Source organism: Antechinus flavipes, chromosome 3 (assembly GCF_016432865.1).
Source record: "Antechinus flavipes isolate AdamAnt ecotype Samford, QLD, Australia chromosome 3, AdamAnt_v2, whole genome shotgun sequence".
NCBI lineage: Eukaryota > Metazoa > Chordata > Mammalia > Dasyuromorphia > Dasyuridae > Antechinus > Antechinus flavipes.
Genome location: NC_067400.1, coordinates 143257163 through 143281659, shown reverse-complemented (window position 1 = coordinate 143281659; position 24497 = coordinate 143257163). Strand labels below are relative to the sequence as shown.

The 24497-nt window shown below is 34.2% G+C and overlaps 1 long non-coding RNA gene across 1 annotated transcript in view; it reads right to left on the bottom strand.

Moving 5' to 3' along the window:
* Positions 1 to 319: 319 nt before the first annotated feature.
* LOC127553363 (uncharacterized) overlaps positions 320 to 24497 on the bottom strand; it is a 30764-nt gene continuing 6586 nt past the window's right edge. The window contains exon 2 of the long non-coding RNA XR_007951729.1: positions 320 to 476. This is a non-coding gene — a long non-coding RNA (uncharacterized LOC127553363). The remainder of the gene's footprint in view (positions 477 to 24497) is intronic.

Here is a 24497-nt window from a genome sequence, read left to right as displayed (position 1 = left end):
ACCATAATTGCAAATATCCCCCAAATAAATAAACCTACTTAGACTTTATGCAAACTAAGTTAGGTTACTAATGAATTATATTACATTTACAGGGTTCACAATGATCTGATTAAGGGGATATGGCATAAATGTCTATTGGGTTACCTTCAGTGGAATTCCTTCAACGAGTCAAATTACTTGGAAGCTTTGAATTCCTTTTTTGGTTTCTTATCTGAGGAAAGTTTGAGGCCTTAAATAAATGTTCACAGGTCTCAGTCAATTCAATAGTCTGCTAGCTAGAGGAAATAGTTTTCCTCCCATAATAAAAATTAACAAAAAATTAAAATTCCAATAACATTTTATTCAAATTATTCTTTTTAATAATGCTGTGCCCTCATCATGAATATCTCTACTGTAGTTGTCTTCCTTTAGTTACCTGACTGGAATTCAGGCAAACCCTTCTTCCTTTTTCCTTATTAAAGATGGGTCAATGTTCCCTAGAAGGAATTAATAAGATTTCTGTTAGTTAAGAATAGTGAATGTGGTTCATTGCTACCATTGCCATGAAGGAAAAGTATTATACTCTTGATCTTGGGACAATAACAAAAGTCAGAGTGTAGTGGAAAAAATCCTGGGACTGCTAGTCCTATACATACTACTCTCTAAATAACTACATACAGGAAAGAATCAATTTCTCTGTGAATTTGATTTCCTTTTTTGCCAAATGGGAAAAGTAATTAAATTAATAAAAAATTTTAAGTGTTTACTGTATGCAAAGTTCTGTGAGGACTTTCTAAGTGTATTGGAAAGCTTTATTAAGACTGGAACCTATTCTCATGGATTTTCTAGTAAATGGCTGATATATGACATGGAGTTATTTTGAGCATAAAATGTCAAAGAGATGTGAAAATACTTTGTAAAATAAAAAAGACATATGTGTGTTTTGGATATCAAGGTAATATTGACTGTTTACATTCTTCATAAATATCCAAATTTTAACATAGACAAAACTTGAATCCACATTTTCTAACTCTAGTTCTTACTGCTGTGTCACAATGATTCTTCACTTTGCTCTATTCTTCATTTTGCTGTATTAAATAAATCCCTTTGTTAGCATGGTTTCTTATTATTGAATTTTTTTATATGAATGGCATACAGAATATGACACTATTGATGGGTAGTGTCATGAGTTTTTTATGCAAATTTAATCATTTAATTAAAGAATACACTGGTTTTTATCTAAACACAATCATGATTTTCATTGCTTATAGTGATTTTTTTTAAAGCATGGTATATATTCTTTACCATTAGTTACTGCTTCATAGAGAAACTCTACCCTCTGGTGGACTTTTAGGATATTGCTGCTGAAGATCACTGAATGTGGGTTGTGTTTTTGCAACTACATGCATAAATGGGACTCTGACGAGCTGGAAGGGACCTTTGAAACAGGTTGGTATAATCAATGTGCTGAGAGGTTAAATGACTTCCCTTCAGTTATTCATTTACTTCCAGGGTTGTGGTACTTGAGGGTACTTGTTTTTGGAGGCTATATAATCAGAGTATTAAGTAGTAGATTGTACTTTTATTGGCACTTATATATACTTGACAGTTTGGAGTCTTGGAAAAGACCTTGTGTCTGCTTTCAAACTGGTCTAAGATCATAATTGAAGCCCTGTGTGTGCTTCAGTAATACTGCCCTACATCCCAGTTCCTTCAGAGTGAAATCTACCCACCCCAAAATTCTATCTTTCCTGAAAATGATTATGTAACAGGTTAGGAGAAAAGATTTTTTTTTTTAATTTTTATTAAAATCGAACATAGTATAGTCAAGGTGCTTATAGCTTATTAAAGTGTATGTCAGAAATACATAAGCTCTGGTAAGTTGGGATGATTGAGTACAAGTTCACTCATGGTAAGTGTGGCTGATAAGTTTGGAGAATTTCATTATCAGACCCCTGGCAGGCAACCTGGATGAGTTATGTTGGCCATAAAAAATAACCTATAAAAGTGTTGAGTGGTTGTGATCACTGTGGGTAGAACTAGTACCAAGGATGATGAAATTGTGGATCTTTTGATTTTATTGCATATTAATATTATACCAAAAGTATCCTAATAAACAGATTGAATGCTAAATAGACAACTTATGAACATGTTTATTATGTAGGATTTTTATCTTTTACAATTCTTCATATGTAAGTCACAGTAAATATTGTGGGGTAAGAGGTTGAGAAGATATCTTAAAAATCTCCTAGTGACTAGTCCGCTGCATACTAATCCTATTTTATAGACAAGGAAGTTGAATCCCAGAGAAGTTAAATGATTTGCCTGAGATTACACTGGTAATTGTTATCTAGCACTTAGAAATGGTTATATTATATAGAACTGTGAAAAGATATTAATTAAAATAGGATTCTAGCTGCTTACAAGGTGTTGCCAACTAAATCAAGGATACCAACAATTATTAAATGTCACATGGACAGAAGAACTGATACTTAATATTGAGCATTTTCAAAGCTGGAGATTGATGATCTTTTTATGTGAGTTCCCATCTTCCTATTTTATACCTTTCTGTTGAAGGTATCATTATCCTTTCAGTCACCTGGGTTTGCAATCTTAGAAGAGTTCTCCACTCTTCCTATTTCTTTTAACTAACAAATCTAATTGATTTTATTGATTCTACTTCCACCACCTTTTTTTCTCTCCACTCACATGGCCATTATCCTAGGACAGAGGCTTATATTTCTCACCTTAGCTATTATAATATCCTCTTATTTCGTTCCCCTGCCTCATCTCTATACTTTCCCATTCACCTTTCTCATACTGGCAAAGTGATATTACTAAAACATATCTGTGATTATTTTACTTTTCTGCTCAATTATCTCCAGGGGTTACATGTTGCCTCAGAGATCAAATACAAACTCTCTTTTGACATTTTAAGATTTTCACAATCTAGATCTAACCTAACTATCCAGGTTTATTACAAATTAACCCATTTTGCTCCTCACACACCTTATTCTATTTCCTATCCCTATACCTTTACCCTTTGTAGACAATGAACTATTTTCTCCTCTTGGCCTCTAAGAATTCTTATCTTTGTCCATAACTCAGCTTTCTGTACCTATTTATTGACATACCATTCATCCATTATAATTTAAGTTCCTTGTAGGCAGAGATTATCCTTTTCTTTGTAAACCTCTGAATTTAGTAGTTTCTGGCACATCGTAGTATCTTTCTAAATCCTCATTGACTAACAGCCCTCTCCCCTCCATTTGTCTTTTATTTACTATTACTTATGTGAATACATATTGTTCCTTTTATAGAATATAAGCTTCTTGAGCCAGTTTTTTGTTTTGTATTCATACTATCTAGAACAATCCCTGACACATAGTATTGCATATGTTTAATAAATACTTGTCCATCAGTACCCCTCTATAAGATCACTGTTCAAATAATCTTGTTATTTTTGTTTAGTCATTTAGTTATGTCCAGTGTCAAACTCTTCCTGACAGCACTTGGGGTTTTCTTGGCAAAGATACTGCCATTTCTTTCTCCAGTTCATTTTACAGACAGGGAAAATGAGACAGATAGGGTTATATGACTTGCTGAGGGTCACACAGAACTACTAAGTCTCTGAAACTGGATTTAAACTTAGGTTTTCTTGATTCCACATGGGGTGCTTTATCTACTGTGCTATCTAGGTGCCCTCAGTTAAACTTTAGGGATCTCCAATATCATCAACTTGAGTTCCACAGATCTCCTTTGTTCATATAGCACTAAAGAGACCTCAGAGACCAAGTTAGTCCAACCATTTCAATTTGTATTTGAGGAAAACCAGCATTGTAGAGGTTAAGTGATTTGCCAGAAGTCACCCAGGTAGCATATGATAGAACCAGAGAGGAATAGTTCTCACTATGCCATGTTGAATTCTTCCCTTTGATTTCCTCTCAGAATTTCATTTTCTCTTATGCCACAGAAACATTGGCTTTTCCATTTACCTTTAACTGAGTCACCTCTTCTTAACCATGGGGATAATCGATAGCTAGGCAATATTGGTCATACTTTGACACCTTCCTGTTGTTTCCTATATTGCCCAGCCCGAGTAGGAGATACAGATAGAATGATTAATAGACATACATCTATTAATCATATCACTAAGAATTTAACTTTGTCTAACTGAACAAGTCTGACTCCAGGCAAAATGGTAAAGAAGCTGATTTGCTGGCCTTCTACTTTTGACATACCAAAGGCATCCAACTTTCTAAGGCCAAACCCTGCCTAAGACCCTACCAGTGGTTCTCAAAGTCTGGTCCAGAGCATCCTCAGAATCTCTGAAATCCTTTCAGAGAGTCTACAAATTCATAACTGGTTTTTATTTTTAATGTGATCAATATCTGTAACTATAACCCACATAAACAAAAACTCTTTGGACAGATCCTCAATCAATAGGATAAAGATTTTGAGAACAAAAGTTTGAGGATCACTACCCTAGACTGTGGCTCTACAGGAGCCAGTCTTTCTAGGAAATATAATATATTCCAGAACTTTCCAGACCCACTGCTACCATCAAAAGTTACCTATCCTGTGCACCTTTCCCTTAGGGCCCTATTTCCTCTTAGGTAACAATTAATCCTATTAACTGGTTTGCTAATGTTTACTGGATAGGAATGACAAAATATATTACTTTCTTTCAAGTAATACACCTTTATGTGAAAAAGATCCTTCTGGAGACAGGATTACCCCTGTGACAGATAATTTAGGTTCTTTTGTAGGTCAATGAGGGAGAAACTTTGAGGCAACTGGGGCCCAGTGGTTCTCTTCTACTCATTCCACTGCCAGAGCAATTAAGACAGGGCTTTCACACAGCTATTATCTTGAAGGGGATAAAAGGGGATCAAACACAATACTTTCTAGGCATAACATGGGCCACCTAGGTTGCAATTATATATGGTTTAAATAGGGGATTTAAGGTGAGGATTGTAAGATTAGAGTTAGTAACAGGAAAAAGGAAAATATAAATAGCCAGGGAGAACTGGTGGGAAACTATGGAAGGTAGAGAATGGAAAGGTCAGGAGGTGGAGAACATCTTTTTGGGAGAAAGAGGTAGCATGGTATTATTGAAAGTGTAATGATTTGAAATCTGAAGATCAGGTTTTGGATCCTGGTTCTTCAATTTATTACTTTTGTGTTCTTGGACAAGCTACTTAAACTCTATGGGTTTCAGTTCCCTTCCTAGAAAATAAATGGTTTGGACTAGATAACTACCACGTGTTAACACTTCTAATTCCAAATTTATAACCATATGAAGGCTAAAGAAGTATAGTGTCATAGCAATTTTTTCTTCCTTTCTTCATACATCAGAATTAATCTGTCTGTGGCTCTTTCATTAAATCATTGTCTGCAAATTACATTTTAAAAATGATTTTATTTAATCATCAAAACAGTCTTCCAGCTGGAAGACATGAAGGAGTGAAGAAGAATCTGCATTGGTAGGTTTTTATGAGAAAAGCTAAAGCCCCAGTTAGATAGTGCTGTCAAAAATTCAATGATATTATAGCCAGTAAGTTGGGGGAGAATTTTTTATTTTATTTTAGATTATTTCCCAAAATGGTTGGCTAGTTCATAACTTCATCAACATTGTGCCTGTTTTACCACAGTTCCATCAATGATGAACTTTTTCCTTTTGTGTCATCTTTGCTAATGTGATAGATGTAAGATAAAAATTCACAGTGCTTTTAAAATGCATTTTTTAAAAACTACAATTGAATTGGAACATACTTTTTTCATATGGTTGTTGATAGTTTGGACTTGGGACTCCAGCCAAAGTGGGATTGGCACTGGTAACTGGGATCGTGCTCCATGGGAAGAGATCTAAATTTTGAATATAATTCCCTTTCCTTTCCCCCAACCCCAGCCGAGGTGGTGAAAGGGATAGAAACGAGGGAGGGAAGGAAAAGGATTATGGCTTATGCCTACCACTTGTTAGATAAATAAGTTTGTATGTTTGCGAATATACTTTTAAAAAGTAAACGTTCATTTATAAAATCCAAAGTAAAAAGGATTGAATAGATTTAAAAGCCCTTATTAACAGTTTACTATGTAATGCAAGTTGTTAAGTACTGGGAAAACAAAAAGAAGAGATCTCACATAACTTGTGGCTGGCTGCAGGCCATCTGAAGACGCTTATCTCCTTCTGCCCAGAGGGTTGAGAGCAACCCCTAAAGCGAGGGACTGCTGGAGACAGTAGGGAAGGAGATTTAGAATAGGCTAGGAAAACAAATTCTCTGCTGTTTATAGCATTGTCCAGTTGCCTGTATTACGGATAGAATTTTTTTTGCAGGTTTATTTCATAACCAGGGGATTGCTAAAATTATTTCTTAGGGTCTTTTCTAAATCAAATTTTTCTCAGAAGTGACTGGAAGATAATTGCGAGGAAAAGAATAGGACATCTGTTTCTATGTGTGTGGAGAGAAGTACTGGAGAGCGGAGAGTGTCAAGAAAACGTGAATGCAGTCTTTGCCACCCCTTAAACAAGGGGACTGCTGGAGTGGGGTGATGGTGAGAAACGCCATCTCTCTACCCCTCTCTACCCCTACCCCACCCTCTGTCATTTCTCCCTTAAGTCATAAGCTGCTGCAGTCTACGGTCGTCCCTATCCCTTGGCTCTCCTGGAGTCCGGACAGAGCGCTCTGGACCTGGTTTAGTTTAGATCCAGTAGTTTGACCTCCCAGGTGCTGTTTCGCTCCACTTCACTCCTGGCAGCCTCCTTCTGCTGGGAAACCACCTTTCACAGACTGCTTTGTGCTTTATAGGTGAGTGGGACTACAAGAGTCCGTTCTTCCTCTGTTCCTCAGCTAACTCTGAAGAATCACACACACACACACACACACACACACACACACACACACACACACCCCGGAAGGGAGAGGCAAGAGGTGGTGAGCTTTGTCCATCGTTCTTTACCCCCACCTCCACCTTCTCCCTCCGCCAGGAAGAGGGAGGGGCTGGAGCTGAAGGAAGGAAAGGCGAATTAAGGGCTAGGGGAAGGACGGCTGTAGGAGAAACTGGAGACTAATTCCAGAGAAAATGGGCAGAACAGAGGGACTTTCCCAAGCTGCTCCCATCCCCACCCTCCACCTGCCTTCTCTGCATATGGTTGTAACCTGATGATCTGGTTTCCCCAGACTGGGATCAGGCCACCCTGGATCCAGTGGGGTGTGCAATGGGGGAACATAGGAGAGCAGTCCAGGTGGGATTGTCCAGATTGAGGCAAACTCAGATGAGTACCTAAATGTCCCAGTCCCACAAGACTCCAGGTGAAAAAGAGACGTTCCAGGTTCTCTTAGGATAAAAACAAGGATCTTCCGAAAGACTACGCAGGAAAAATCATGGAAAAAAAGAATGGTTTTTCTTCTGTGCACTTGATAGTCTTGGAAGAACAAACACAGTTGGCTCTGTGTTCACTGGGGTCCAATTACTTTTACTCCCTTTGTTCTTGGGATGGGGGTGGGGGAATTAGTGTGCAATAAATGGGGAAGGAAAGGGAATCTTGAGAGATCATTTTCGTTCAGCCAGACATTATTTAATCATTGCCCCCAAAGCTATCTACTTACCTTTTCTTTTTTGAAAACCTTCAAGAAACAGTCCTTTACAAGCTCCAGACTTTGAAAATCTTTTACTGTTAAGAGATCCAAAAGTCTAATCCAAACCCTAAGCCCATTTCTTTGTGCCCTGTCCTAAGAGGGAACAGAAAGAAACACTACTTGCCGGGGTAAGGTGCTGCCGGCCCCTTATCACACATACATAATATACTCATATATACTTACACTGAGTGTGAAACATTGAAAAAAAGGTATTTCTTTACTTTACTTTCAGGGAACAGTTCTTCCGATAAAGGAATTTACTGAATGGATAACACATTTTACTGAGTTCTGCTGTAGACATTTCCTAACTGCTACTCTAGGCAAGTGGTTTCATTTCAGTCTGCCTCAGTTTCATTATATGTAAAATAGGGATAATAATTATACCTGAGTTGTTGTGAGGATCCAAATGAGATAAACTTTCAAGGGCTTTAAAATCCTTAAATTTTTTATTGTTAGCTAATATTATAAAGTTAATAATAAAGTATCTTGTTTCTTGAAATCTTATTTCCATGAAGCTATTGTGCTGTAAAACCCTGATAAAGCAAAAATTTTGGTGTCTAGGGGACAATTGCACTTTGCCTATATGCAATGTATATGGAAGACACGTGAATTTTGGTTTTCCACCATTAAGTAGAGATGAATCAGTTCATATCAGGAGACCCTGCTTTGAAGCAGAAATCAATCAGTGATGAGAGTCAAAAGAAGAGTACAGGAGAAACAGAGAATCAAAGCTGAGAAGAAAGAGAACAAAGAATGAAGAATGTAAGAGCAGCTACTTCCATTCAAATCTAGCCTTAACCAGCTGAGCACAGAAAGAAAGGCTTCCTATCATTTTTGCTGCTGGAAGCTAGTCTGATTGGAGGAAAGTCTGCTGTTCAAAAGAATTAATTGCAGAAAAGAAGAATTCTTTGCTATTTGAAGAGCTACCAGGAAAAAGGAAACACTAGGTTGCCTTGCTCTTTACTACAACTTAAAGCTTGAAAGATAGAACCCCCTAGAATGTTTGCATTGAGCACTGACTGGTAAGACAAAGACCTGAAGAGCTCTGTAGATTCCAGACTTAAGGGAAATATTTTACTGAGAGACCTCACAGCTCACAGCTGCTCTCACAGAGCCTAGCCAAGAAAGCCAACCCAAATTGCTCTTCAGACACATAGCTCAGGGTCTTTTCTGAGTACTGCTTCAGTTGTTGAGCATAGAAGCTAGCAAAGAAGTGGCTATGCTCAGCAGGAGAGCAGAGAGGCTCAAAAAAGAAGTATACCCTTTCAGCAAGTAATATGTGATACAGTTTATTCCCTAATGAGATCAAGGGCATCAAAGTCAATAGTTTAGAATTTAGAGTTGTTACAACTTTCCCTATTTATGGCTTTCTCTATTTATGTACCTCCCTGCTAAGTTTCTGCTTATACCCACCCATTTCCATGGACACTATGTACATTTTTGGAAGAGTATGGCCTGGGTTTATAGGTGTACATTTATGTTATGATTCCTCTTCCTTTTGTCTGCTTTTTTAGTAAATCATAACTGATAGAGCTAAGGGTTATCTTGGCCAATTGCTTTAAATGGAAATCACACTGATGGGGGCTCAGAAGCTACAATTATGAGTAGTAGAGATATAGTATTTCCATACCAGGATTAAGATAGAGCTATGAAAGTGAGTTTCAGCAAACTTCTCTAAGAAAACCTACCGGTCGGTGATATGAGTGTAATTTGGGGAGAATAAGAGAGAAACACCTAGAAAGAAATACCTGACTATCCTCATGACATATTAACATTCACTTGCTATTCTCTCTTCATCATATTTTAAGACTGCCCTGAAACTTGTCAGAGCTGACTTTATTCATTGTGTAGCTGATTGAGTCAGAAAACCACAAATTAACATTATCTCTGTTGTAGTAACTCTCTGTGTCATATTTAATGCAATATTTCTTACCTCTGTTGTCTGCTTATTTGGTTAAATCAACTGAATTGAGTGTGGAAGGGAACCAACTCATCTTCACTATAAAGTGAAGATATTATAAGAAAGAGTTGCTATTATCCCGCATATGAAAAGCAAGAGAATTTTTTTGCTATCCACATGCAAAGACACTTTTTTTTGAGCCATTGAATTTTAGAGCTAGAATGAAGCTAGCAAAAGCAGCATTATTGCACTAGAAGCCAGAAAGTTCGATTTTTACTGATTCTTCTGATTCCTTCTGATATTGTACAACGATATAGTAATAATAGTACATAGTCATGTAAGTCTGATTCTCAACCATAAAATAAGCATAATTGTAGGGTACCCCAGAAGTTATCAGTGCAGTTTTAAACTTCAGTAGCATTATCAAGTATTAGCTAATACAGCTTTTTAATCTATTAAAATTGAAAATTGCAATAAGATTTTTGGGACACCTTAAGGCTTAAAACTGCATTAAAAATTTTAGGAAATTTTATGTTCTTCCTATTTTATAGTCGAGATTCAGAGAAATCAATTAGTTATCTCAGGTTGTATTCTTTGCATTTGTGTTGTCTTATCTCAAAGAGGTATTATGAGAAGCAAATCTACAGGTATGATTTATGAGAAATAAATGAGAAAAGGATTGTGATATATGCATTTTTCCATATTTAACTGATAAACAAATATATATTATACTCTTTGTGTTCAATAGTAAGAAAGAAATACATTGTCTTTTCTTATACTTTAGTCCTTCAAGTCTCAACTAACAGTCTACTTTCCATAAGAATCCTACTCCTTAATGTTAGTTTCTTTACTTTTGAGATTATTTCAATTTATTATAAATAAAATATATTTGCATACATACATATATACATGCATATTTATGTGCTTATATATGCATATATATAATGTATACATAATTGACTGCATGTTGTTTCCAATAGTTTGAGAGCTCTTGGAAAATTTTGCCTTTGTACCTCTAGCACATAGCATAGTGCCTTGCCAGTAAATGCTAGTTAATTTGACTTGGCTGGGATTAGTATTTATGTCTTCTATCATTTGCAATCCATGTGGAGTTAGATAAATCATTTATATGAATATCACTTTTCACATGTGTAAAATAATGGGGCTGGATTAAATATTCTTGAAGTCCCTTTCAACTCTGCATTCTATGATTCTATAGAAAAGTGTTGGAAAATGTTACAAGGACACAAAGATATAAGACTTGGTTTCTGCCTTCAAAGTGCTAATGTACTAGTTAGGAGATTTGCCCTCTTGAAACAGAAAATAGAAACATACAATTTAGTACCATCTTATAAATGTTATAAGACTCAGGAGATGGAGTGCAGACTGAAGTAGTTGCAGAAGGCTTCTTGCATTATTTGGGATTTAAGTTGGGCCTTGGAGGCAGGGTTTATATTTGTATAACTGGAGAGTATGGGTGAGGGAATTCCAGACTGGATAACAACAGAAGAAAAATGCTTCCCTGATCCCTCTATGTTACTCTAGAGCCCCTAAATGCCTTCATTTTCCTCAGGTCAATCTAGGTTGACCTTAAGACTTTGATCCCTGATTCCTCAACCAGAAAATGGTTGCAGGGTTTTAAAAGCAGCAACATGTATTCTGCACTAGAATTGGATTAGAGGTCCAGAAGCAATAGCAAAACCGTGGTTGCTTCACTGCTGGCATGCTTTCCTGTGTGGTACAATAAAACACTTCAATCATTTATTAACTACTGTTATAGCAGGCCTTTTTTACCCACTAGTTTATGATTATCCCATGATACAAATAAAAACATGTTTATAATTTGTTAAGTAATTTCAAGTGCCACATTCTCCTTCATGAATGTAAAAATGAACACTAATTATATTTAGATAATGTAGAATCTTGGCTGTCTGTGATTTATCAAATGGAATCCTATCCCAGCAAATGTGTATATTTGTTGTGTTAACCTACTTCACAATCCAAAATACTTTAAGATACTCCTTTTTCCTAAGAGTGAAACTAAATATTAATTGTAGAAATGGAAAGGATAACTAACCTTTTCCCCCAAAAGTTCCCAGTGCCCTTATTTATGTTTCTTTCATTTGCCTCCTTTTCCTCCATGAAACTTAGACATCTGTAACTTTCAAGCAGGCAATCTTGAATACAGAAAAAAGTGATAAGGGATCTCTAAAGAGCCATGCTTACAGTTATTAAGGCTAAGAATTCCAGCATCAATGACCATAATTGCAAAGTGTTTGTTAGTTCACTGCATAAGTATGCCCCTTGTATGAGGAGAAGCTAAGATAGAAATGTTTGTATAAGATAAGATAAACTGCACTAAGCCTTTTAGGACAGCCTGTATTTGTGCTCAGACCCATATATAAAAGGTAGAAGACAACAGCAAATTACAGATCAGAAATCAGAGATTATACATAAATAATGGCTTATAGATGTCAAAGAAACATACCACCACTTAAAAACTTACTTGGTTAAATAATCCAAGTGAGGAATATCCAGTGATCAGCTTGCATTCTATTAATATATAATGTTAAGAAAAAACAAGGAAATCCCTGAGCTTGTTAGGTGGATTCCATGTGTCAGACTTGAAAGGTCAAACATCATACAAGATGAATTGGAAGCAAGTAAATGATGAACTGTCTCACTCAAAGGAATAGTCATATTAGTAAGATAATAGTAGAAATCCTTTAGAATACATACTACATATGTGTATATAAAATCTATATACTTTATATGTATATGTATATATATACATATACATATATACATATATATATATGAATATATATATAATCTGCTTGTTATAGTTTGAGCAATCATTCAATGCTTTTTATTGTTCACTCATTGATCAGTCATGTAATATTCTTTGTGTCGCCATTTGGGGTTTTCTTGGCAGAAATATTGGAATGGCTTGTCATTTTCTTCTCTAGATAAAATAAGTTGAATAGGGTTAAGTGACCTGTCCAGGGTCTCATAGCTAGTAAGTGTCTGAATGTGAGAAGTGCCAGATTAGAATTTAGAAAGATGAATCTTTCTGAGTCTAGTCTTTTCATTAGTTTCTAAGTATTTTAGTTTTGAAGGCTCCTGGAATATTATTGGATTTTGGTGGAGTCTGAAAAACTCATTAAAAGACATACTTTCGCTTTTGTGTCCTAATATTTCCTTTATATAATGGATTCTTTCTGAATGACTCTCAACACTACCCAAACCCATCAGTCTTTCATTATTAAATAGAAATGATAACTCTGTGATCAGGTCAAACTAAGCCCTGAATATGCAGTCTTAGCCAGATGAATTGCAGTCTGGGACTTCCATTTTCTATGAGCTTCTTTCCAAGGCAGTCTTGCGCTCTTTTTTTCATTAATAACACTACATTATTATACATGTAGACTTTTTATTTATTTTAATGAGACCATCACTGGAGTCTGGCTATGGATCCTTTTTCCATTTAGACACTATGTTATAATTACTTGGCATTTATCTGCTCACTTACTTCTCAACTATCGGCAAGAGCCTTGTCATACTTGTTGAATACCTGGTCTTCTAAAAATTGGACTATTGTGTGTAAATCAGCATGGGATAGTGACCTCTGGACCACCAAGAATGATAAACATATTTACCATCATCATTATCATCATCATCAAGATCTGTTTCCATTACTGGAATCATTCAGTAACATGAAGGTTGATGCACTCACCCGTGTTGTCACCATCTGTACTATTATTGTCATTATTCAAATAGTGTGCTGGGCACATTAACAATATGAACACCTGGAATGTTATGCTGACTATATCCAACGGCACTCTTCTACAGACTCACAGTGATCTTTTCCAATTTATAAATCCTGTCAACTCAAAAAAACTTTGAAAACCTGGTATGATCCTAGCATAATGCCTCCATCTGGCCATTGACAGAGATGGACTATATCAGATCTCTGCCTACCAATAACAGTTCTGTTTTGCCTCGACCAGCACTGATACCTTCAGTGGCCTCTGTAAAGTGGGCAATTGAATTTGCTAAAATCTATCCCTGAGGTACTCCACAAATTCTTCACCTTCAGAATCTCTTTACCGTCTTCTATAGATTTTAGCTCTTATTTAATTTCTTTAACTGGTCATCCAATCATATAATTTATTAGAATTTGACCAATTATGAAATCACAACTTCCAAGGTCAAATGGCTAACATTATACTACAATGTGAATGATGAAATTGTGATAATATCACATATAGCTTACAAGTCATTAGTCTGATGGACAGTGAAATGGGTCATCCTATGGTGATCCCTGCAACTCCCTAAGATGTCTCCTATAACAACTTAGTAGATGCTGATTTCTGCCTCTCCACAATGGATTATTTGCTTATATAGTGTTATATAAGATTTCTGGAGAGGTATCATTACTATCCATCACATGGACTTATTAGTCCTCTACTGCCAAGGATCTTTCTAGTTAATTTTCCCAAATGACCCTACCGAAAATGCTGAAGTTATAGGACAGGGGTTCACAGAATGAATATCCTGAGATGACTCCTATATGTCAGTTATTATTCCAGGAAAAACTGCTTGAATGAGGTTTTTAGCATTAACTCATATCACCACTGTTCCTTTCTCTCTTCCCAGCCTTATATCCCTGTAATGCTGTGGTCAGTCAAATTCTAGTCATTCCCTATTACATGTAGGAGAAAATATAAACTCCTATGGTGGCTTTAAAGTCCTCCATCTTTCCTCATGCTATCTTTCTTAATAATATTATTATCTTTCATCTACTGTACATGAAAGTAAAGTAAAGTAAAACTTTTCTTAATAATATTATCTTTCTTCTACTTTACATTAAGGTCAGTCAAACTGACCTGGCCTTTCCTTATGTGTAGCAAACTATACTTATGTCTCTACCATTGCAGCACCTGTCTCCTATGCTTAAAACGTATACCTTCCTCACATTACTTTTTAGCATATACTTTTCTTCAAAATTCAGCTAATTTTCTACCTTTTAAATGAAGCCTTAACTCTTCCACTTCCAACTAAAAATGGCTTTCCTTTGTCCTCTATCACTTATGTTTCATTATATACTTATGCAACTCCAGCTTCAATACCTTCTTTTGATATTGAAAATATCAATACTATTATTGGATCTTTAAGAGTGAATTAAATCCTGAGAAATAGACAGACTGCAGTATATAAAGAAAGAAGAGAACTTCTTTCCTGAGAGACTGAGTTTAACTCTTATCTTGTTAAACACACACACACACACAGAAATTTTAACAAGTTTTTGCTGAATATTCTTAGGAGATTTTGGCTACTATCTTTAAAGAGCTGAATGATGGAAATTATGTTTCCAGATTTCAAGTCAGTGGTATCAGTGATATTTGGAAATGCCTCTTCCTGTGATTTCTCACAACCCATACCTTGTAAGTAATTATTTTTGTCTTTGTTTTATTATTTCTTATACTGCTAATAAATTTTGTAACCAAGCTTTAATATTTATTCAAGCCTTGGTGAATAGGGAATTTTGTATATGGAGAGAAATGAGTCAAAAGCTTATGGGAAAAGAAGTTTCTCCAGAATATTTAATGCATAATATTTTATAAAACAGGGCAGGTTCTCAGGGGTAATTGATTAAGAGAAGTTGCTGTTTTATTAATTAATGAAATATCAAAATACATTCCTTGATTGCTTAGAACCCTGGGTGAAAAATGAAGTAATAAGCAAGAGGTAGAGAATGGTAAAGTTTGGTGTAATTATTTATCAATGTAGTGCCCCACACAGTCACTCCTACTCCATACAGCCTCTATAAGGATCATGAATTCTAAATCTTGTTACATCTATTTTTATACATGTTATATTGTGTCAAAAATAAAATCTTTGATGGCAGGAATTGTTTTGTTTTTGTCTTTGTATCCCTACAATCTACTATATCATCTTAACACATTTTTTTTATTGTTGTTTAGTCCTTTTCAGTCCTATCCAACTTCTTGTTGACCTTTTTAAAGATTTTCTTGGATAAAGATATTGGAGTGATTTGCCAGATCACTTTATGGAAAAAGAAACTAAGGCAAACAGGGTTACATGACTAGCCCAGAGTCACAAAGCTACATTTGAATTCAGGATGAGAAGTCTTCCTGACTCCAGGTCGGGCACTCTACCTACTCTGCCACCTAGCTTACAAAAGACAAAGAAAGTGCTTAAAAGTTTATAGGAGGCAATTTTAGCGGGATAGCTACCATCTATTTTGTTCTTTAGCTAAAAATAACTGATGCTATTTTGTTAATAAAATGAACAAGCAATGGGTAAATATTTTATTTTGCTCTAAGCATATGAATTACATACAGACGTCCTTGATGTTTAGGGGCAATAACTTATTTTGGGATATAACTTGGTATAAATGGGTTCTGGGAATGTCCCCATTTTATAAGGAAAATTGTACTCAGAAGGGTCAATTGAATATATATATATATATATATAGTATTTTTAGAGAGTGGGAGTTAACTGTACTAGGTAGTTTTTTTTTAATCTGACAGGGAACTCTCACCCTAATATCTCACATTGTAAGTTATACGTCTGGACAACAGTTGGTTCATGCACTATCAATTCTCTCTCTTCCTACTCCTGAATCATCTAGGATTACTCTGATCCATGTGTTCTCATTAAAATGTGACTTCACAGAGATTAGTAAGATTTTCTTTTTTGAATTTTTTCAAATAGCAGCCATTCATGGACATTCAAGTGAATTTTTTTCTTCTTTTCATATGCAGGATAATACCAGCTGTGCCTGGAGAAACAATAAATTGTCTCCCATGTTGAACAAAAAAACTGAAATGATTTGCCTCATAATTTGTTCTCTAACTGTTCCTATTTCTGTTTATGTTAGTTCATCACTCCAGTCACACTCCCAGTTGCACAAGATTTTTGTTCCTGCCTTAAGGCCTTCAGAATTATTTTCCTTCCATTCAGAAACACATTCCCTTTTGACCATCCAGATCCTTCCTTTCTTTTTCACATTGCTCAGAAATTACTTTCTCAGACAACACATGGAACTATGATTGCTGTAATTACTCTAGGTACTTGTTAGCAAACATGTATTTTATACATTTCTTCCTCTGGCTATAGTTTTATATATTTTCCTATTTATACATGTGTATGTACATACAACACACAGATACATTAATGTGGGGAAGTCCTTCCATAAATATATATCTTTGTAGGAAAATCTTATGTAATTACCCATGACACATATATGTTTAAATTTTAACTTGATTTAATATCTAAATTTATTACTTTTATACATCTTAAAAAGGTATTTCCCAAACATGTATTAGCAATCAATCAAAATTCTGTCTTTGAATTTCCAGCACTTCCAAATAATAGGTGCTTGAAAATACTTTTTTATTTACTAACAGATATGAATACTGACATAACTTTATCAGTAAACTAGCTAAATATAATATCAAGCAAGGTATAAAACAGAAGACAGCTCACGAGGTTGAGAGAGTATAACTTGTGGAAAGTCCACAAAAGAAGCATTTCATATTATTAACAAAATTTTCTAAATCTTTCTATTTTCCAATTATATAATATAAATTACACTGAATTGTGTAGCATTTTAAAAATAGCATTCTTAATTATAGTCATTTGAAAGTGGTAGATCTAAATATCTATTATTGGAAAAACAAAAGTTAAAAAACATTTATTACCTTGATCAGAGGTCTCCAAAGTATTTTGATCACATTCTCTATCAATGAAAAATTTTTGAGCATGTATTCCTATAATGTGTATATTTGCTTATTTATAAATTATGTAATTACTACTAAGATACTAAGATACTACTAATCTGTCAATTATAAAACACATAAAAATACACATTTTAAAAGAATGAGATAAATATGAAATAGAAATTGATCTTAAAGCCAAATAGGGAGTCACTGGAATTTATTTATTCAATAGTTATTTTATTTTTCCAATTACATATAAAGATAGTTTTCAACATTCATTTTTGTAAGATTTTGAGTTCTAATTTTTTATCCCTTCCTCCCTTACCTGTCATCTCCTGAAGACAGCAATCTAAAATAGGTTATACATGTGCAATCATTTTCAACATATTTCCATATTAGTCATGTTGTAAAATAAACAGAACAAAGGGAAAAACCATGAAAAAGAAAAAAACAGACAAAAAGATGAACATTGTATGCCTTGATCTACATTCAATCTCCATAGTTCTCTCTCTTGGGCATTTTCCATCCCAAGTCCATAGGAATTGTCTTAGTTCACCACATTGATGAGAAGATCTAAATCTGCCATAGAAAATTTTGGGGTCAATTGAACATATGTAGTATCTTTAGATCTTATAGATCTTTAGGTACTGTTGCTATGTACAATATTCTCTGATTCTGCTCACTTCACTCAGCTTCAGTTAAACTAAGTTTTTCTGGGCTTTTCTGAAATCAACGTGTTAATCATTTCTTATTGAACAATGATATTCTGTTACTTTCATATACCATAACTTATTCAGCCATTTTCTAGTTGATTGCCAGCCACTCAATTTTCAATTCCTTGCCAACATAAAAAGACTTGCTACAAACATTTTTGCACATATGAGTCCTTTACCCTTTTTTGTGATCTTTTTGGGATATAAATCTCTTTGAAATTTATTGAGGAGGGGAGTGACTTTATGCTTGAGGAAAAATATTTCAATAGCTGTGAGGAGGACAGATTGAAGGGCAAAAGACTTGAATCTTTCACTAATCAGGTGTTTATTGCAATAATCTGGGGAAGAAATGACAATGACCTGAATTAAGGTGATGGTCATATGAGTAGTGACAAGTAGAGAGATATAAGGGATGTCATGTGGTTAAAAAAAAAAAAAGAAAAAGAAGATAATATATTAAGATCTATAAGGAGGTTATCAGGACTTGCTTATCCTTATTTAAATGTCCCAAAATGAAGAACTGACCAGGATATTAGAGGACCATTATGTGTTCAGAGGTCAGGGTGGGGATTTTCCCAATGGCATCTGCACAACTGGTTAGGGTATAATTGCACCAATGGGGTTGTGCTGGGCTCAAAATAATTGTAAGCTGGCTCAGTAAAGTAAGGGGTAAATTGTTGAGATGGGCAATGAGAGCAGGTGTGGTTGAATTGGAGATAATACCTACAATTAGTTCTGAAAGGGAGGATGAGATGTTACTCATCTTCCCACTGGTTGATCACATACTCTTTGGTGTGTCCCAGTGTCAACTTTGGGGACCTTTGGCCTAGATTATGATTCATTTATTAGGTAGATAAACTCATTGTGATAATTTCCATTTTATAGAAATATTGATTTATAATTGGAAGAAGCTTTAGGGTTCATCTAGTCCACTTTACAGATGAAGAACTGGGAGACAAAGAGGTTGGATGTCTTGTTCATAGTCGTACAGAGTGAAAATAGCAAAGCTAGGATTTGAATTAAGGTTCTTTAACTTTTTTGTATTCTTTCCACTCAGTCCATCTGGGGCAGGCACAACCCCTCAATAGGAGATCCAGAACTAAATAGGAGAAAAAGATTAGGAAGGGTTTCATTTGGAAAACTGTGCTGCACTTTTAATGATCACACACTAATTGCTACTAGAAAAGTCCATCTTTTCAACACCAATATTCTGAGTGATTCTATATGAATATAATTCATAAAATATCATGATCTCAGAAAAATAAAAATTACAAGTAATCTAGTCATTGATCAGATGCAGGATTGATATAAATAGGCTATAATACAGAATCACATCATTAGGGAGTAGTTCCCAGCAATCTAGAACTGTTTGTTCTTTGACTAAAACATACAGGTTATGGATTATTAATTCTTACTTAGCAATCAAATTTCCTTATGCCTTTTCCCAAATATGTTGGAGTTAATGGCTAAATCTGTCAATTTCCAAGTAAAAATTGTGGCAGTCAATTTATACATGCATGCTTCATTTATATTTGCCTATGTGTTCTGGTCTTCATGTATCCCATCACTAGAAGTACAAAGCTTGTTAATGCAGTGACATTTTATCTGAACTTCCCATATCTGGAGTTTCCTCCTCTAAGTAATAATGCCCATTGCTGCAAGACTGTTAAAGAACCACTTTAAAAATGCCGCATCTCTATTTAAGAGTTTATGGCAATCCCCCATAACTCATGGAATCAAGTTCAGACTCTGTCAGACTCTGTCATTCAAAAGATTGTCATTGTTATTTCCATAGTTGGAATTCTTCAGAATCATAAAATTAAAAAAATAGAATTTCAGAGTTGAAGGAACTTCAGCAATCACATAGTTTAACTCATACTTGGGGAAACAATCTCCACCATTATAGATTCAAAATTATAATCAAATAGGTCCTTCTACATTTTTATATTTATGTAAATTTGAAATTTTTCAGATCCCATGTTGAATTCTACCTTCATTAATAAGTCTAATTTACACTGGTTTGTTCCTTAGGCTTTCTCAATTGTATCTTTTCATTGTTAGAAAAACAAAAACAAAAATCTGGATAAATGCTCCATTGATTCCACATAACTTCTCATAGCAACTACTAGGAACAAGTTTGTGGCATTAATTTAACTTTTATCCCCCTGCTCTTTAATTCACTGCATTTTCCTAATAGCACCAGTTTGCTTTATAAAACACTAGGGTTATTGTGTTCATTCATTTCTGTATGTTTTATTCTATATCTCATCTATCAGTCAACCTTTCTATATCTTAACTAGTATCAAATTGTATCGATGATGATTATTGTTTTGTAGAATAGTTTGCGATCTGAGACTACTAGGTTACTTTCTTTCCTGCTTGTCTTTGTTATTTCCCCTGAGAATTTTGACCTTTTGTTCATTCAGATGAATTTCATTTTTTCTAGCTCCATAAAGTAATTCTTAAAATGGCATGGAATAAATAAGTTGATTTTTGTATAATTGTTGTTTTTGTTATAGTAGCTTGGCCAAGCCTGAATAATTAATATTTTTCCAATTATTTAGTTGTTTTTTTTTTTTTTACATCAGCTTGTCTTAAAGCATTATTTTTTCTTAAGATGATTGATTTACTGATTGTTCCTCTTTTTAATTATGTGCTAATTCCTCCTCAGGTCTTGACAGATCAGTCATCTTGCAACTCTTATTTGTCTGGTATTTACATTATAAAGACTGTATTTATTAAATAAATTTAGTAATTTCCTTTTATGCAAGCCTGAAGGCTCAATCTCCAAATAGAAGGACTTAATACACTACATATTACTTGTTTCAAAACAAATTATGGTTTTTTTCTCTCCACCCTCAAACCCCAGTCCTAATTTGAAACTTTGGTTCTTACTTGTGTGGATTGTTGTAACTAATAAACATTTTAAAGCATTTTATAAGCAGGGATTTTGACACCTCAACAAGTCTTCTCTATTCTTCTCAAATCCATTAAACAGTTAATAAATTCTAATCTCACCAACTCATTTCCAAATTTTCCTGTTGCCATTTGTAGTCAGAAGTAACACAGTAAAAAAGCCTGGACCTATCTAAATACTTTATTGAGGCTACAAAGCTTTATCAAACAATGATGAGGAATAAGATTTCTGCATAAGTATAGCTTAAAAGGACCTTCTCCTTGATACATTTCAAACACATGGTCTTCTCACCCAATTCCCTTATGTCTGAAACCAGCTTCCACAGAGGATACATTTTTGACTTATTAAACATTATCTTCCTGACAGACAAGAATCCCTCTAATCTATTAAGTAAATGTTCTGTTTTCTTTTCCCTCACTGGGTCCTTGTGCCAGTCAACACAGCAGAATCGATATTTTTTATTCTATTTGATTACAAGGGATTCTTTTCATATAAAATGTTTATCAAAACTAGAACCGTTATTAAAATTCCACTGAAGGATGTCCTACTTTGGATATATAGAGGAAAGATCCATTTAGCCTTATATTTCCTTTCATTATTATGTCTTATTCTTACTAATTTTCTGTTAACCAGTGCCCTAAATTACTTCTTCTTGACAGGTTCTGCTTTCATTCTTTGGTCTAACTCATAAAAAACACCTCTCTTCATTGCTTAGGGCATATTGAATTCTGTGTGAGAAAGTCAATCTTCTGCAGAATCTCAGTAATAGGGATTCACTCTTGAATGAGTAGTATGACAGTTTCAGGTAGAGGTCAAGATGATTCCTATTGACATCCTAATAATGCATCTCAAAGCTGAAAAATGTGATATTGGAGAGGAGAATGGTTGGCAAACTAATTTACCTAGTTGTCCCATGGTTAAGGAGAAATCATTTCATTAAATGTTAAAGGAATCATGTTTATTTATCCTGCAATGGAATTTTAAGAATATGAATCAGCCCTCTTGTTTGTTTTGAACTCAAAAGATGAGAGTAATCTGAGTTTCTTTCAGTAGAAATTATTTTAGTACCCAAAGGGTTTTCAAAAATAATACACTAAGAACCATAACAGTTTCATGTATTCTGGCATGATTTAAATACAATTCCAACTAGAAGTAGTATAGTGAACTTGCTTCTGAAAGCTTCTTCCTATTTTTCATTTTTCCTTATGAAAAATAGCTGCCTATTACATTTCAGATTTTTTAAAAGCAATATGTTTCGGTTATAGATTTGCTTCTTGGTTTACTGGGTTTGAGCAGTGAATATTTACTAAGAAAATATCAGACTACCTAGAATTTAGATGTGTTTAAATACCTAAGATTATTAGGATAATGTATAGTGCATTATACATTTGTTAAGAATACTCTAATGTCCAGAAATAGTTAATTTTCTTCTTAAGGCTTCTGAGTTAAACAGAAAAATTATTCATTTTTAATATTTCACCAAATAAGTGAAATGTTTTATTCTTGTTAATAGAGAATTTGGAGTTGTGTCCTTTCAGAATTTTTTTAAATTATAGCTTTTTATTTTCAAAATATATACATGGATAATTTTTGACACTTACCCCTACAAAACCCCGTGTTCTAATTTTTTCCCTCTCCCCCCAAGTTGGAAAGTAATCCAATATATGTTAAACATATGCAATTCCTTTACAAATATTTCCACAAGTACCATGCTGAACAAGAAAAATAAGATCCAAAAGGAAAAAAAAAAAGAGAAAGAAAAACAATGCAAACAAACAACAACAAAAAGAGTGAAAATACTGTGTATGTCCATATTGAGTTCCCCCTGTCTTCTCTTTGGGTGCAGATGGCTTTCCTTTCTGAATTATCAGCTCCAATTGGTTAGAATGAGAGATTATGAATAAAACTATATCTAAAATTGTTTTATGACTTAGATGACTATCAATGGACTTATCTATTTTACATAATATGTAAAACAAAAATAATAATATTAGGCAACTGTTCTTTGGTTAAACACATAGCCTATTTATTTTAAGTTAGGTTAGGTTAGGTTTTAAGTTGGAAACAGTGATAGGTATATTGTAGGTATTCAATAAATATTTATTAGATTTACAAAAATATTAACATTTATGGATATTTAAGTAAGTCACCTTAGGAATCCTTACCTAATTTCCTAAATGTGAGAAAGATATTTTCATTGAATTGAACAAGATGATTATTAGGGATTTCCAGTGGATTGATCAGATTGTTATTATGGCAACGTATTAACTCCAGACACGAAGATTCAGAAGAAATTTGGAAAACATGATGAAAAAATTTTTAGTGGGGAAGCTTTTTAGTTTTATTCTCAAAACTGCAAAAAAGAGTGCATTTTTAATTCTAAAATTTCCCATTTTCCCCTGGGTTTCAAATCTTTGAATATAACAACACAATTGTTTTAAAAGCAAACTAATTTATATTCATCATGCATTTTTTATATTGCTAAAATGTAAAAAAAAAAAAAAAAAAGCTCTAAAAATGAACCAAAAAATTATAGAGTGTATTTAGCTAAATTCTTAATTATTTTCTTAAACTTTTTCATTTTCAGTTCTTAGTCATAAATGTAAAACAGAAAAAAGCTAATCCTTAGTCACAAATTTCCATTTTATGAATGTTTCCTCACATGAAACAGAAATCTTGGTCCCCTAAAAGAACTATTGGGTACTTTCCCATAACATAGGCTCTATTCACACACTATATAAACTCCAGTAGGATAATTAGTAAGTTAAGTCTCCAGAGGGTAACTGGTGACTTTTTGCCCAAAGCCTTCTCAGAAAAACTCTGAGGAGCTGGGTATCTAGAACTGTTGTTCATAACCCCCTTCTGATATGTTTTTCCCAATATCATTCTACATTTAATCTCTCTTTAATACTATTTAATACTCAACATCAATTAGTTTTTAAAAAGGATATTTACCAAAAAGGTATAACAAGAATTTAAGTACAACAATGTCCAACAGCTAGAGTACATTTTCCTTTACCACCTTGCTCTTTAGACAAAATGCCTTTAAAATTAATGAATTATCACAAAATATATCTTCTTTAAGTATAGTTCTGGATCTGATATAGCTAATACTTGGGTCATTCTTGTTTATAGAATACAGACTGTCAGTTATAGGCCTTCAAATGCAGGATTGATTTTCTCTTAGGTGGTACTCAAGGATATCATTTCTCAAGTCCCTCACCATCTCACATCCATGTTCTTGTTAGGGTGTTGCACCTCTGGTGACTTCAGCATTTAGATCACAAATTCATAATCTAGTCTAATTTATCTCAGATACACTTAATTAATGAAGATCAAGAGAAATCCACCTCTACCACCATCACAGCTCATTTATAACGATCCTTAAGTTTTGCAAACCACTTTGTGTTATCCCATTTAATCCTCACAATAACCCAGTGAGATCGGTGCCATTATTGTTCCCATTTTGCCTATAAAGAAATTGAAGCTATTCAATTCAGTAATTTGCCTATGACCACACAACTAGTAAGTGAAGAAGAATTTGAATATAGATCTTACTAATTCCAAGTTTACTGTTCTATGCAGTATTTTATCCCACAA